This window comes from Haliaeetus leucocephalus, unplaced genomic scaffold, assembly GCF_000737465.1.
Source record: "Haliaeetus leucocephalus isolate CR32 unplaced genomic scaffold, Haliaeetus_leucocephalus-4.0 Scaffold142, whole genome shotgun sequence".
In the NCBI taxonomy this organism is placed as follows: domain Eukaryota; kingdom Metazoa; phylum Chordata; class Aves; order Accipitriformes; family Accipitridae; genus Haliaeetus; species Haliaeetus leucocephalus.
The window spans coordinates 944,006-960,101 of record NW_010972578.1 but is presented as its reverse complement, the minus strand read 5'-3'; the positions used below and the strand labels follow the sequence as shown (position 1 = coordinate 960,101).

The following is a 16,096-nucleotide window of genomic DNA, read 5'->3' as shown; positions in this document are numbered from 1 at the left end:
TACATGCAGGCACATTTGCTATTTCACAAGAAAGTTGGATATAGGACATCAGAGAATCTCCTACTCAACAAAACCAAATTCAGCTGTATATACATGACCATACACATACAAGCCATACATCTTGTAATGATTGTAGAAGAATTATCACTGGAAATAATTCTCTTTATTTTTTCCCTGTCACACGCTCATGTACACATGCTACTACCTTCTCTTTAGACCTGACTGAACCTCTTTGTGTTGCATTGCCCTAGGCTGGTGACCAGAGCAAATCCTTAGCCTATAAATTCTGGTGATGAGTTCAGCTGTTTTATTGTCTGGCAGAATAGATGGAGATGATACAAAGTCCAAAGGAAAAGAAGAGGAGGGGGCTAAATAGAGGGGGAGTCATTTATATGTAAACGACACAGCAATTTATAGGAGAAGCCAGGGATCTTTTATTTTTGTTAAGGCTGAGGGCTTGCGTTATCAGCACCCCATTAACACAAAACCTACTTTGAAGGTACCATTTTACTAGCTCCATCTTCCCTTTCTTTGTCTGAAAGTCTAAATATAAAATCACTTCCCTTCCCCCTCACCCCCCGCTTTAAAAATAGAGCTGAGATAAAGTCTTCCTCCTCCCTTGCTTTTGATGGGGAAATCTCAGTGGCTGTTTAGATTTTGCTTATACATTAATAAAACATTACAGGGAAGTAGTAGGAGAGAGACCAAAAATCTTTCCTGTGACAACAAAATGCCTTTCTGTTCTGCTGTTTCCACTTGAATTCACCGCTGCTACTTCTAATCTCCAAAACTTTGGCTTAGTGTGGAATGTGCAACAAAGGGAGAGGTTATATATGTGCATATATATAGGGTATGTGTTGTGTCTCCCAACCCCTTGCATGCACTATGGGTGAAGTGATGTGACAAAGGATTCAAGAGAGCCTATTCTCATATCAGGTCTCATCTTGCTACATCTGTCACATCTAGGCAGCTGTGGACAATAGCCCAACAAAAGTTGGCAGGTTCCTAATTAAAATCCCAGACCTGGAGCTTTTTCTTTGTGTTTATGGCAGACTCAAAACTTTGAGCAATATCTGTCAGGGTGGGCTCTGATTTTGTGTGCTTTAAAGTGGGATGCTTGAGGTGAAAAGAACAGAACATAGACCACTGCAGAGTAAAGGCAGTGTGAGATTCTGAGAAGCAACAGGAATCTGAGCTCAGAGGGAAGTCAGGACAACCAGTGGCTTTACCCTAGAATACTCAAACTGGGCATCCAAAACTGCAATCAAAACCTGGAGGACTAACTCTCCTGGCCTCATCTTCCCATCTGCAGTCTCAAAAGCAGACTTCTGAAATGCACTTATCTACCATGCCTTTCATTCTGTGAGCATAAGCAGTGCTAGTAAAATGTTCTATTCGCTATCCTGACTACTGACAACAAGCAAAGAGCCATGTCAGTCTGACTGCAAGTTCAGTTACCTGGCTAATCCTCAACCCAAGCCAAATCACATGGGGTAAGAGTTAGACAGTGCTGGCATTAAATATTTGTGCCATTTTGTTCTCACCTGCATGTATCTTTCCAGATATTACAGGACTTCCCAACTTCATGGGCAAAACTACTGTTGCCAGATAATAAAAACGTCTGTTGTATTTTTAGCTTGCCTGTTTTTTAGCATCCTGGCCTTCAGGTATGCAAAGTCAACTCCTCACTCTCATTCTTTTGAAGGTCTGAGGTTCATTCATCAGTCTTCCAACTCATTTCCCAGTTCTACAGCCAGAGGTTTCCTTAGGATCTGGTCCAAAATCCTTTAACCCCAAGGAATAGCTTCATTAGACATGGTTTGTACACTCTGTCCAGACATCTAAGTAAGCTCTCCAGTTTTCCTTCCTTATCTGTATAACATTAGGAAGTATAACACTGTATCTCTTCTTTCATATTTTGCTTCTCTTTTGTATTTAAGGGAAACCATATTTATCACTTGTCTTTTCCATTACTGCAGTATTATACAGCATGTGTGTATATATATATACACATATAGGTGGTCAGAGATTTACAGTTCAGCTACTAACTTTTCCTGACTTCATGGAAAAGAATAGTTTTAAAAGTTTAATTCTACTTCATATTAAATATGAAGCATCAGTAAGGCTACAAGCCTTACCAGAGTGTTCAAATCTAGGAACAGGGCCATGTTTGAATGGTTTGTTGGAAGTCATCGTTAGGAATGTTCCCATCTTAAATCACTTTCTAGGAATTAAAAATGATCATGTACTGTAAGTGCCCATTGTGCTTTTGAGGTTTGGAAATTAAGGAAGTACAATAAATTTGCTGAATGGGGTCTACTGTTTCTTGTCTTATTTTCTTCAGGGTAGTGAATCTTAAAATATACTGCCATGTTTGCTGAATCTGTTTGTGTGTGTGTGTGTGTATAGCCATTTTGAAGTAGGAAGAGAAGTACAGAGAATCCTTTAGGAATTTACTGTAAGTCAGTAATGCATTTTGCTTGTTTTCAGGCCTGGTTTTAAAACGTCTTGTAAAAAAATAATATCCCCAATGCATATTGTGCAGGAATTAATGTGGAACAAGAGCAAAATTACTCTGCCTCTTATGCATTAAAAAATCCCAGTGACACTAGGTTCAAAACATTGCAAAAATGTGTTTCTCCCTCCTTCTCTCTCTCTAATATTTTAGCAACTCAGTATAATTCTTCATTATTGTGTTGTTTGATATATAGGAAAGGGGACCTTGAACATAGAATAAGTGCTTCTAGTATAGCTGTAAGATATGTGATCTGCAAAGCATACTATTACGTAAGTCTGATAAAGCAGAATGTTTTTAAGCCATTAGCCAAAGCAGGTTTTGTAACAATGGGGATTTAACTCAGTGGTGTACCATGACTTTATACTGGTTTAGCACCATCACCCAAATAAGGAAAAGCCATACATAAACCTCATCTTTGTAGCTAGACAAGATTTTTACCTTTAAAGGCTTTAATTTTTCCACTTTTGTCATGGCACAGCTGCATTAAGAAAATAAGCATTCCATACTTACAGAAAACACATTTATCAAAGGATTGAAACTATACAAAAATCATCTTTGTACTATATAAATATATACATGTTAAGGAAGGGACCCTGATCTAAGCTGGCGCTGCTTCAAGTGGAGCCTGGACCAGATGACCCCCTTCCAATCTAAATGCCTCTGTGATTTTGCAACGCTGAGGGATGAATTGTACTATTCTAAGGACTCCTGCACTGAATTCAGAGATCCGTCCACTGTTTCTGGACACAGCCTAAGCTTGCAGTGACCTACCAGGGTAGGTCCAGCCCCTACTGGGGCTTTGGATATGATTTTTTGGACAATCCTTCCACTTACTGGATTTTGTTGCTGGCCTTAATCTCAGGAGATCTGGACTTTACCCTTGCTCAGTTACTGATTTACAGTAAGACGTTATGGAAGACTCTTCTTCCTCTTCTCTGCTTTACTTTATCCATAGGAAAGGGCCTATCTGAGCCTGGCTTTGAGATGAACTGAGGAAAAGTGTAGGGCATTATTATACAAGGTCTAGTGAGTACCACGCAAGGTCTACTTTTACTAGAACAGCACACTGTCAAGAGTTTTCAAAATAGGGCTCTTGTCACCAGCGAGACCCATAGAAAGGGATCCCCCTTCTATATCCCTTGATCTCCTGTTTTCTTCATACAGATATAATTAATTTCCTAGAAATATTGTAATTGAGTTAAGCAAACACAGCAGCCACTTTATGATTCTGTGGGAGATGGTGTTTAGAGTGGGAGGATGACTAGAGGAAATAAGATTAAGTTAAGTGAGGAAAAAATTAGAGTGAACATCAGGAGAAATGTTTTTCCCATGTTTAAGATTTGATAGGCTGTGATTGTGATTTCATAATCCAAGGGAAGTAGTGGGGAGTTCGTGGTGTCTTTGAATGGCATAGCATATCAGAAAATATGTTTTTGTTTTTATTTACTGGACTTCTAAGTACATTGTGATTAGGTCTGGCTTGAATTACACAGTCTAATTAAAACAGACCCTGATTTAATGGACTAGATACACAGAACATTTAGGTACACAAATGCTGGTGTAAGCTTTGCATGCAGTTGCATTAATTTGCATGCCCAGCTACAAGAGCTCTGCGTAGAAATTGGTTAACTGCACCAGTTGAGTCGCTGATTGGGCATAATACCTTGCACAATAGCCTGATTTGCATATGCATTGATGCAGACTTGCATGTATAGTTATGTGTGCAATGGTGCTCATGTTTTGTATATATAAGAGTGCATGTAGATTGCTTGAAAATCTGTTCCAGTAGATCTTGTCCATCTCTACTTTAGATCATTCTGTTTGCTAAGCAATAGATCATCCCACACTTTTACGAAAATACGTCAGCTCAGAGAGTGAATATTAATTAAATGAGTAACTAAAATGCTGCCAAAGGTCTATTTTTGTCTTTTACCTAAAAACCTCCTTTTTTGTAGCTATCATAACTAAATTTCTGGATTGTTTTAGGGCCCTTTTCTGTCTGTGAAAGGCAGTTTGTTCTTTCAGTAATTCTCTTATTTATTAGCCCCTTTTCACCTGGATTTGTTTATTAAACTATAAGCCTGATTGAATGCCATATAAGGCACACCCATGCTATTCCCACCAAATTCCATGGGATATGGGTTTAATTGAGGTCAAGGCCTCATAGTATTGGGAGCTATCAAACTGATGATATACACCTCAAGACTAGGATCTGGTTGGAGGCAGTTATATTGTCCAGTAAGCAAGTTCCAAACTGCAGGCTCCAAAGGAAGTCAATATTATCTTTCTTGAAGCAGCAAAACCATCTTAATTTATCTTTGCTTTGATTGTTTTTTTAGGCAGGGCAACTGAGTCACAAAAAGCAAAGGTCGCCTAGAATACTATTAACTAAACCAGATCTCCTGGTGAACTAGATCTTGGTTGGCTGGTAAGTCTCTTGTCTCTCCTTGCCCTCTCTTATCTCCAGACAACAGCCGACTGGCCTGCTCGGTCTCTTCTGTTCAGCTCTTCTCTGGCAGTAGAAAGCAATGAGCCCTCCTGCGGCTTTCCGTTGTTGTGTGTCATTCTTTGGCAAAGTAAAACATGCCGTCCAATAAAAAGGGATGGGAAGAGTTATCCAAAACTTTTAACTTAACACAGTAGGTGTACAGGATGATCTAACAGAGTATATTGGAGCATTCACCCATTCATTCTCCTCTTTGATTAGGAGTACACACAGGGCTTTGGGAGAGTCTTGAGGAAAACAGAGTTGAAGCTTTTGGACAAGTGATTCCAAAAAGTTTGGTATTATGCACGGGCTTTAGTCTCAGCACACAAATTGAAAGCCCTGGTTCTTGGTTTTTCCCTATTCTCATGTTAAGAGAGACTATAAAGAGTGAGGAGTATAGGATAAAAGCTATCTATCTTTGTATGTCCAGCTGCCTGGGACTAGGCTGGAGCATGCCTGGACAAATCTAGAGAAACCTCCCATTGCTTGTAACTTGGGTTCTACTGCCTGTACTTCCATCAGAAGCTGCATGAAGAAGAGCTGCATGGCCACACTACATTCCTCCTCTTATCAGAGGGCTGAGGGATCTCTCCAGCAGGGATTTCCACCCATTTTAAAGTTATTTCAGGCTGCTAGAGTGGATCAATATGATCGGCAGGAGTTGGACCTGATGGACTTACTGCAGCAAAACAAGACTGCAGTCCTTACGAGTAGAATGATCTCATTTAAGGGGCCTAATGCTCTTACAAGGGAAACATTAATCTGCATTTTAAAATGCAAAACACTTTGCAGAACAGCTTCCAAGCAATGAGTGTCCCAGAATAGCTAAAAATTGTCACACTTCAGGTGAGTGAAATATCAGCTCCCTCAAGATGGGGGCAGTGAGCAAGTGGAGCATCCTTAACGGATTAAGCATAAATTGAGTCTCAGGACCTCCAGGTATAGTTCCATTTTTGTATGGAAAAAACAGAAATTCAAGTGCGATTTGAAGAGAATCCATGAGACAGAAAGTAAGAGAAACTCTGCTGTTCAGAGAACAAGAGCCAAAGTGAGAAAGGCTCCCTTGCCAGTAGAGAAAATCAGTTAGTGTTTGATAAATAGACAAGTGAAAAAAAAGAAGGGAATAAACTGGGGCCCAGACCTTGGTACATGCTTAAACCAAGTAAAGCTCTCTAAATGGAAAGCTGAGATCCAGGGACTGTGAGGAAAGAGCATCTGGGTAAGCACTGGTATCACCAGAAAAGGAAAGGAGATGCCACCATTTTCTTTTCATTGGAGTTGATGTGTCTAAGGCAGGAAACACCATTTCCCACTAGAGTTTGTTATGCTCCCTGCCATGAAAAACAAATCTACTCCAGCAATGGCCCTCTGTCCTGTAAAAAGTCAAGTCCTGCCATCCAAGTGCATGTCTTTGAATAATGAATCCTGAAAGCAGCCAAGAAAGAATTCATAGTAAAGCCTACCTAGCTTTCCCAGATGCCAGGCTGCCAAGTTCAGATTTAGTCAAGAGTTTTGAGAAGCTCAGGTAAAGAAATAAGAAGTGGAAAGCTTCATTATTATTGCTTGTTGTGGCTAGAGGTACAGAGAACTAGTCAGCTAGCAGCAGAAAATTGACAGCTTTTCAAATCCCCTCTAAAAAATTGAAGGTGCTTTGCAGGATTTTTTTGTTCATTCCAGTGTTGTCTTCTCTGTTTCTCTGTGTGTTTTGCTATTTCCACTTTGGCTGGTGCTGTAGTAATAGGAATGATTATTCTTGAAGGCCAAACCTTCAAATAATGACAAAGTAGTGGAGAGAATATTTCCATCAAGAAAACAGGGAAAAAGGAAATACCTTCATCTCTCAAGATAATGCCAGACATGATGAATGCATCTCTTGATCACATTAAAGTGTTTAATTCATGTAAAATTACAAAGGCATGAAAATGAGCAGGATTCCTTTTGAAGTCAAGACAGCTGATGTCATCTTGGTGGTCATTTCTCAGGGAGGCAACTCTAGGCTTATTAATAATGAAACAGAATTGGGAGGGAAGGTGCTTTTGTATTTTTGTGGTTTGGGGTTTTTTTTCCATTTCTTAGGAGAAACAAACAAAGTCACTTGGAGTATGGAGTATTCTGGCATCTAGAAACACTGGCACCCCTTGAAATACCCCTAGAATTCCTATCTGCTCAAAGAAATTCTTGTCTCAGTCATTTGCTGTAATCACCAGGATAATTTGCTCTCAGCCTACAACACTCTCGTCTTTCAGGTGATCAGGCAGGAGGTTATAACCCTGTCCCTGCTATGGGCCAGGAGTTTCCACATAGCCTTTACCCACTGCCGCAGTAGCCATATACAACACTGATAGTTTGGGTACCTCTGCTGTAGACTATTCTATGCTATTGGGTCCTTTCTGGAACAATATTGTGGCAATAGTAGGATGTGAGGGTCTGAGACACCAGACGCTGAGATCTCGGTCTGTGCTCTGCATGGCTGCAGAAGGAGGGTTTGAGTTCAGTGTAGGACAGCTCAGCTTGGCACAAATGGTGTCAAGGTGAGATTTGCATTAAGAGAGATGACAGTATATAGTATGCTGTTTAAAGACATGAAAAGTAAATGGGAAGATGTATTCATTCACTGGAAAGAGAACTCAAACATAAAGTTTCCTTGGAACTTGGACATCTGTTCTCACCTTGCTTTGCTTAAGGAATGTATGTCAGCTCATGACAGGTAGTTCAACAAACATAAAATAGTACCCAGTATATGGTTTAAAGGATATTCTAGCATTAGGACCAAATACCTTAGACTCAATTCCTCCATTAATGGTATAGTGACCTGAGCAGTAGTGGTCCAGTGGTTAAATTAACGAAGCTTTTTCTCTGGAAGTCTTCAGTGGCACTCAGCAGACCCATTGGTTAAGTAGGAAACTGATGGATATATTTAGAAATAACTCAATTATTTCAGTGCCTAAGTTGAGTGAATGAGATTCCACACCATTCTGATAAGTTTACAGAACACCACTACAGAGCTTCATTAGAGAACTAGGAAGAAATTGCAGTCATCCTTGGTCCTATACTCTCCTTTTCCCCCTGTATTTATGATCTATAATCTTTCCCTACTAAAGAAAATATATAACCTGGGGTGAGATCCACCTGTCCTAGCCTTGAAGGCCAAAAGAGAGACATCTAAGTCTGGACTAGTTATGCTAGACTCCCTTTATGGTCAGTGGAGAGAAATAGTCTTCTCCCGAGAATGATTCATCACAACCTGAGATACACATCTCAAATAACTCAACTGTGTGTTTCCAGGGCTTGCTTGTTTCTTTCCATTGACTACAAACAAAAAGTCCTGACTGTCTGACTGCAGATGTCTAAGTACAGGTGAGATTCTTGTTATCATGCACCTGCCCGCGAAGTCCCAAAACTTGCCCCCTTCAGATACTATATCTCTTTAGACACTTCAGTCTTCTCCACCAACCACCCATCCCAAATAGTACCAGCATTTATGCTTGTAAAAAGCATTTGAGTGAGACAACCTATATATAAGCTGAAACATATTTAAAAATTGTCTCACCAATTGACACAGCGCTTCTGAGGAGTCTTAGCCGCAGACGTCCTTAGATGGAAGTTCACACTGGACGTTTAGGTGAAGCTAATTCTAATTTCTGTGCATGTGTTTGTATGTTAGTGAGTGTGTAACAGCACATATGACAATGTAGTGTGTATGGGAAGAATAGGTGAACTTTACCATTTCATCCCAGAATTGTATGCTACAGTAAATATCAGAGATAATGATATTGACTTTAAGGTATTGCAGCTTCAAATGTCAGTTCTACTCTATCTAACACTCCGTTGGATTTGATTTACATCTCTTCCTCCCACTTCAAAAGCTGAAAAAGGAGGATGTTGGGAAGAGGGTCTTGACACAGAGACACTTTGTCTCTGTTTTCTGCCTCCTCTTTTGATAATTTTTGTGCTGCAGATTTTTAGCCAGGACTGAAGAACTAACACAACAGCCCTTGTCCCATGCTTTAATTCTGATTGTAAATAAGAGTGCTTCAGGCTGAGGGGCAAATCAAATGGATGAAATAGCAGCAGCCTCGAAAGGGAGTTCTCTTGCCAAAGGTGCTGCAGCTGAATCGAAAGGTCAGGGAAGTATTAGTGACAGTTTCAACAGAAATGAAACCAGCCCCAAAAACCAAAGAGCTCATAAGAATAACATTTAAACAGCAATTCCTAGCCCTTTACAGACATTAACTAAGTAATCCTCATTGCACCCCGGTGATATAAGGAGAAGTACGATTCTGGTATTGATGCCGAAGTCTAGCACTAACATGCACTTTGCAACCGAATCTGCACCCTACAATTGAATTGAAATCCTGTATTTTAGATCCTTAGAAATTACAAAATGCAGACTTAAAACTCAAAGTGGGCGGGAAACAGATTTTTCATCCAGCAAGAACTTTGCTTCTTTCTGAGTCTATATAAAAGAAGTTTATGAACTGCTAATTTGCGGGAGGGGGACAGCACTGAAAGAGCCAAACCACTGGATTCAGTCCAGGTATTTTGCTTTGATACTCCTGAAATGCTGCATTTTCTTTTCAGGTCTTTGGCTTTATTTTATCTTTTAGAGGAGCGTTGCAGTATATCATTCACCATTCAGGATAAAGTAAAGGTTACTAAGGAGGCCATTTCAATGCGGGTCACTTTTCCTAAGATTCCACAAGGAAACAATATCAGAGAACTCGCTCCTTTATGGTTTTAAGATTACTAGATGGATTTGGTCACTTTAGTGTAAATCCCTTTTCCTCCAGCTCTTTCTTCTAACACTCTTACCCTTCCACTGTGTGGTAAAGCTTATCCATTTTCTCTTAACTATCCTTTTTGTTTAGAAGCAGAGGAAATTACCTAGATATCTCTGTGATTTTCAGAACAGGAAGAATGACCTTAAGTGGTCGAGGCAGAGACATCTCCTCTATATCTCAAGGACGAAGGTGCTGAAAAATTGTGTTTTTCTTAAAGGGTGATTAACAGGACAAGAAATAAATACACAGACTTGAAGGGGAAAGATGCCAATGACGGAAGGAATTATTTAAGATGGTCCATGGGGATATAACTAAGAGTAATGGGATACAATTAAGCAAAGAAAAACTCACAATAAATATCAGAAATAAAATGTTTACTGGCAGTGAAGTATATCAAGCCATGGTCTCCCAAAGGAAAGGGTGGAAAATCCATTGCTGAGGAGACTTACATGCACATTGAGCAAAACAGAGGAACATATGCAGGAAGGAACATTCAGACACTGGCAAGGGAAATGGCTGGATGACCTACAAAAAAATAGGTCTTTTTCTGTTTCTTACTTCTGGTCCTGGCAATTACTATCCTATAAATCTAACTTCTCTCCCCATTAAAATAATGGAATGTAAAGACGGAGAAAATATCATGAAACTTCTAGAGGACAATGGGATCATGAGCCGTGAGCAAGATGGGGTTGAGAATTATTAACATCAGAGTGTAAAGGGAAAGCAGAGGGAAGGTTATGTGATAAGATTTTAGTAATAAGTTTGATACGGTGCATCTGCAAATCTTGAACCCAAAAGGTCATTTAGAGACCTAAGATGCCACCACTTCCTTGTTAGGACTGTTTGGGAAGGAAGGTGATGATAAACAGCAGAGTATCTAACACTGGTGACTGGTCTGAAAGTATATTGCAGTGCCTTTTCCCCTGTGGTGTCTTCATTCCTGATGCAGAAAAGAACCAGCACGATAATGATGTTTCCTCCTAACAAGAAGTTAATCTTAGTCCTAAACGCCTGTCATGGCAAAGAAATGTTTCCAAGGGATGTACCCAGATTTGCAGTACCATTTGCTTGAAGGAATGTTATTTCAAAATTGTTCATTTTCAGTCTTCTCACACTTTCAATTATTCTAGACAGTGCTAGTCATAGCTGGTGGTAATACACTACTGTAATTTAGAGGAACATAGTTTTTCATATTATTGTTACACTGTCTTCTTTTTTTTTATTATTAGAAAAAATGAAGCACAAAGAGGTCATTTCACTTGAATATACTGAGGTTGATATAGCTGGGAACAGACAGTCTGACTTTCAGGGCCCTAAAGGACCTTCGAGATCCCCTTATATCACTGCAGTGGTGCTCACTGGTCAGTGTGTAAATGAAGAAGTTGGGATTGGATTTCTCTAACTGATCTTTATAAATCTAAATGGTTGAAACCTCTGCCCAGTGTAGCTGTCCAGGCTGGTCAGCTGTGTGGAATTTTCAGTTTCTCTCCTTTGACTACAAAGTAAAACTAGAAGACTAGTTCAAATGTAGATACAGATGAATGAAGATAGGCGAGTGGACTCTCAGTCTTGTAACCAAGTCTTGTGCAACAGCAGCTTGCTTTTGTAGTCCTTCCAGAACGGCATCTGCAACCTCCAAAAAATGTCTTTAGATACCCAGTATTGCCATATAGATTTTTTTTTTTTCAAAGCAGCTGTATTTCTAAACATACTCCTTATGACACCATATCATTATATTTTCCCACAGCTTCCTACAAGCAGAAGTCCTGCTTTTTAGGCAAACTCCTATGGACTAGACAAGGTTCTTGTAGTTAGTTCTTAGACTCTTAATCTGGCCATTCCCCATCTACTCCTACCTTCATGACCCAGAGTTATCATGCTGTCTCATAGACGACTAGATCAGCCCAGGCCAGGAAGAACATGTGTCACCTTGGGAGGGCCCTACTGTGAAGAGCCTTCATCCTTCCAAAGATGGTTGTTCAGATCAGGAACTCCTTAGAGAAGAACCTGGTCTTCCCACATACTTAGAGTTTTGCCTATTGGATTCTCATCACGGCTGGGACCTGGAGGTGTCTTATGTCTGAGGGGTAGCTGAAGCGTTACTGAGGAGCAAAGCTGCCTTCCTACTCTTCTGCCGTGACTTCTGCTCCTGATTCAACATGGAGCATGCAGCGCAGTGCAGGCTCCGCCAGCCCAAGTGGAAGGGGAAGCAGGGAGCGTGTTTTAATCTGAGCAGACATGCCTTGCTTTATTGTGCCGCGCTCCAGTACTAGCCATTTCCCGGCCTTGGTGGTCTGTGCTGGATTCAATCTGAAAGGTCAGCCGAAGAGGGGAGGCCAGACGGCCACAGAGACCCGGCATGTCGGAACACTATGTTTAATTACACACAAATTTACTGCAGCATGTCAGGAAGGAGGCAGGGAGCTTGTCCCATGGAAAGGTCAGGCATTGTGTGGTGGCTTTACCTAAATTACACTAGGAGGAATGGAAGTGAGACCTTGACCTTGTATAATGAATATACAGCCAGACCCCAGCGGGCACAGCACATTCATGTGTTCAGTTCATCTTAACTTTAACTCCTTCTCTTGCTTCCCCAGACAAAGCAAAAGTAATTTTTTTCCACACTTAGTGAAATGCTCTAGATTTTGCTTTTCCCAAGAAGTGATAATAGTTCAGGTTACAAGACACTACATAGATTAGGATACTCAAAAAAAAACAGGGCAGTTTTTAGCCACACAAAGTCATCTCTCTGTATATGAAATGGGCATCTGAAAGAAGCCAGGAAACCAAAGTCCAGAGAAGACCTTAAACAGTCAAGATGTAGAATTTCTTCTTTCAGGGTAATTTGATGGGTTTTGTCTCTCTTTGAATTTTAAATTCTGCAACTTTAGTATCTGAGAAGCTTCCATAATGTCTTTTTTTATCCTTTTCTTGGTATAATAATCTGAACAAGGAATGGATTTCTGTTTTACTTATGCATTTATTTAGCCTGGTTTGAGTTTTGTTTATTTGTTTGTTCATTTCTGGTGGAGGAGAAGGTGGAATGAGGGAGGGAGGGTAGTTGCTTTGACTGTTACTATTGATCTGTATTTCAGTAGCACCCAGTGGTCACCACCAAGATCAAGATCCCACTGTGCCAAGTGCTGTGCATGCACTCATTCAGGAATAGTCCCCACTGAAAGACTGTCCATATCCAAGTAAAGCTAACAAGGATTAAGACAGGGAATAAAAGCAGAAGCTGGGAGAAATTAAATTTGTTTCCCAAGATTACAGTTGATTATGGACAAACTGGATGGGAACTTAGTTCTCCTGATTTCCAGTCTAGTTCTAGTCTTGACATAGAGTTATTCAAAGAGACCATAATGCTGTGAACATTTAACTGCGGAAGGTGCCGATTACAAATTCTTGTAGGTAACTCACAGCGGTTAGGTTGCAGATTACATTAATAGCTTGACATGACTTAACTGCTTCTGTAACTAACCAAATCTGATGCAGCCTATAGATTTCCTTTTCCTTGGAATGGAAAATCATAGGCTGATCTCATTTTATTCAAAGCAGTTGTTCTACTACTGCCTTAAACAATGAGTTTTATATTATTATTTGGCAGCTTGGCCTCCTGGGATATTCTTTTGGTTTCCTTAAATGAGAAATGAAGAAGATGGCAGTGGTGACACTTACTAGTGCCATATTTCTGTATCCTACCATCTTACTGGTATTTACTCTGCAGAAAAAGTAAGTAAGTGACCTGTCACTTATACGTGAAAGTATTCAGGACCAGTAAGGAATTTATTTCTGTGTGTTTGAAGTTACTCATTGCATAAACAAATGCAAAGATGACTCATTTCATCAATCTCTTTCCTGATTAACTATGAGAATGTAGGTAACTCCATAAAGAGAAGTGATGGCACGAGAAGGAAAAATTGCACAAGGAGTTCAGAACAAATTACGCAGTAAGGAAAAATAAAACAAATAGTAATAAATAAATAAATAAATAAAATCCAATAATTGGGGACTTTATATCCACAATTATATAGAAAGTTCTCCCTAAGCACCATCACACAGGCCAGGAACTATCAAAGCTGAGACTCAAAGCTTTTTGGTTGCTTTGAAATAACAGCAAATTAAGCAGTATATTTTGGGGGAACAGTCCTGCATTAGCTGAAGGCTGGACTATGTGGCTTCATAAGGTGGATCTGTTTCTTTTTCCTGAGATTAGTTGTGACTCCATGTTCTTGATTTTGTTTAGTTTTATGGGCTTTTAGCATTCTCCTCCTCTGCAGATTTTAAGGGGCTTGGGAGATTATCAGCAACTCAGTTCTCTACAATTGCATGCCAACTCAGTGAGAGAAAGTATGTTTTCCAGTGTAATCACGAAAAAGGGCATGTGCCTATGGTGATGGCATATCAATGAGCCAGCCATGTGTGTTATGTGGTTGTGAAATATTATTGAAACATGTAGAGGTCAAGAGAGAGAAATAAGTCATTCTGAGTGACATTCATATGGCCTCTTTCATTTATGAGATCCATGTGTCCTCCTTCATCTACCACTGCATGCACTGTACCCTAGAAATGCTATTTCTCTCCTGAACACAACCAGAGTTTAACTTCACCCCCTTTCTACAGGGCATCTACAAAACTTTTGGTATCTATCTCAGTGATTGCACTGATCACTCAGCCCTTCTCATTCCCTTTCAATCCCACTTCTCTCAGCAAGGAAATCAGCAGAAGTAGTCCTTGTATCTTCTTCCGTGGCTCAGGTCACAAGTTTGAGTTAGTGGCAATCTGAATCCATCACCCCCTGCAAGGCTGCCTGGGAAATACGACAATCTGTCATGTACCTGTGCAGTGGTGGCGAGAGCTGCCTGAGATGGATGTCAGCCCTAGCCCCAGCTTGCAACAGCCAGGCGTAAATACGGCAAAGCTCTCTGGTTCTTCTGGGGGGCTGACATGTTTAGAAAAAAAGGCAGGAAGAGATCACGGGTTCCTTATACTATTTAAAAGTTTCACTCTGAAGGTTAAAAAATCAAACCAAACCAAAACAACCCCCAAATCTATCAAAGAATGTAAAGCACAGAAACAACAAAACCAAACAAGTGCACAGACATGCACACAAAATGTTCCTCCAGCACAGAGTCAAAGCTGAATTTAATATCAAGAACTTTATTTTTTTTTCCCTTTTACACTGAAACCTCCAATAATTGCCTAGTGTTCGTAGGCATGTAAATTACTCTTGTTGGTCTCGATGTGGGGAGCAAGGAGATGAATGGGAGTCTAAATTGGTTTTGCTTCCTGTTCCCTGTAGTGGATGCAGGATTAGTCCACTGTGCCTCTTTGCCCTTCCATTTCCTTGAAGACATGGGGAAACCTTCATTTTGCCAGGAGTTACTTACTCATTAAAATGAATCAAACAAGCCAGATTGTAGCAGGCATTTGAAAACCTGCTATCTGTCAAGAATTTTAAATTTAAAATTAACATTGAGTCCTCCTTTAAGACAAAAACCTTGACCTTAAGTTGCGTAGTGATTGGCAAGCACTCCCCATCCCCTGACTCGATTAACATTTAAATGCCATTTTGTGTGAATATGAGTGGCGCCTTTGGAACAAACAAATTACTAATGTCTTCCTGCAGGAATGGAGCATCAGAAGTGCCTTATTAATTTGATGTCTAATTGAAAATCCCTTCCTTATTCCAGAGAGGTCTATGTGGCCTAGGAAAAGTAGCCAAGGGGTACCTCTTGGCCCCTAGAGATGATATCCCTGTTAGCCTGTTCTTCCTTTGTTTGTGTTTCTGGACATGCTCTGCAGTGGGAGGAAAAGGAATACAGGGGATTATATAAGAAAACATATATGTTTTGTGTTTGATTCTTCTGGGAACGAGCAATAAGGAACAATTTATGACCATTAAGCTTTACAGCCTGTAGTACAGTACACAACTGCTGTACCAATGAATAAACAGAGCTATTGAGAAATCCAGGTCTTTCATGCAAATTAACAGAACAGGTCAAAACTGGAAGCAGAACTCAGAAGTTCTGATTTTTCGACTGTGGAGCAGTTGGGGTGTTGATGTTTTAGGAGATGAGCACTTCGCAGCACTAACCACTATCCATACCACATGTTCAGCTCATCCTAAATAGTGGTTTCTGGACCTCACACATCTCTTTGTAGCTCATGCAAGTTATAGCCTATATATCCACCTTATTGGCACATACACATTAGGGGTCCCCCCACTCTACATGACCCACAGAGAATTATTTCACACTAGATTAAGATCTGAAGTTTGCAGGTTAGCCTATCAGTGATATGCTCCTG

General features: G+C 40.2%; 1 protein-coding gene across 11 annotated transcripts in view; it reads left to right on the top strand.

The window, feature by feature from the left end:
• The window catches only part of CELF4 (CUGBP, Elav-like family member 4), a 690,804-nt gene that overhangs the window by 286,803 nt on the left and 387,905 nt on the right, over positions 1-16,096 (top strand). The window lies entirely within an intron of this gene.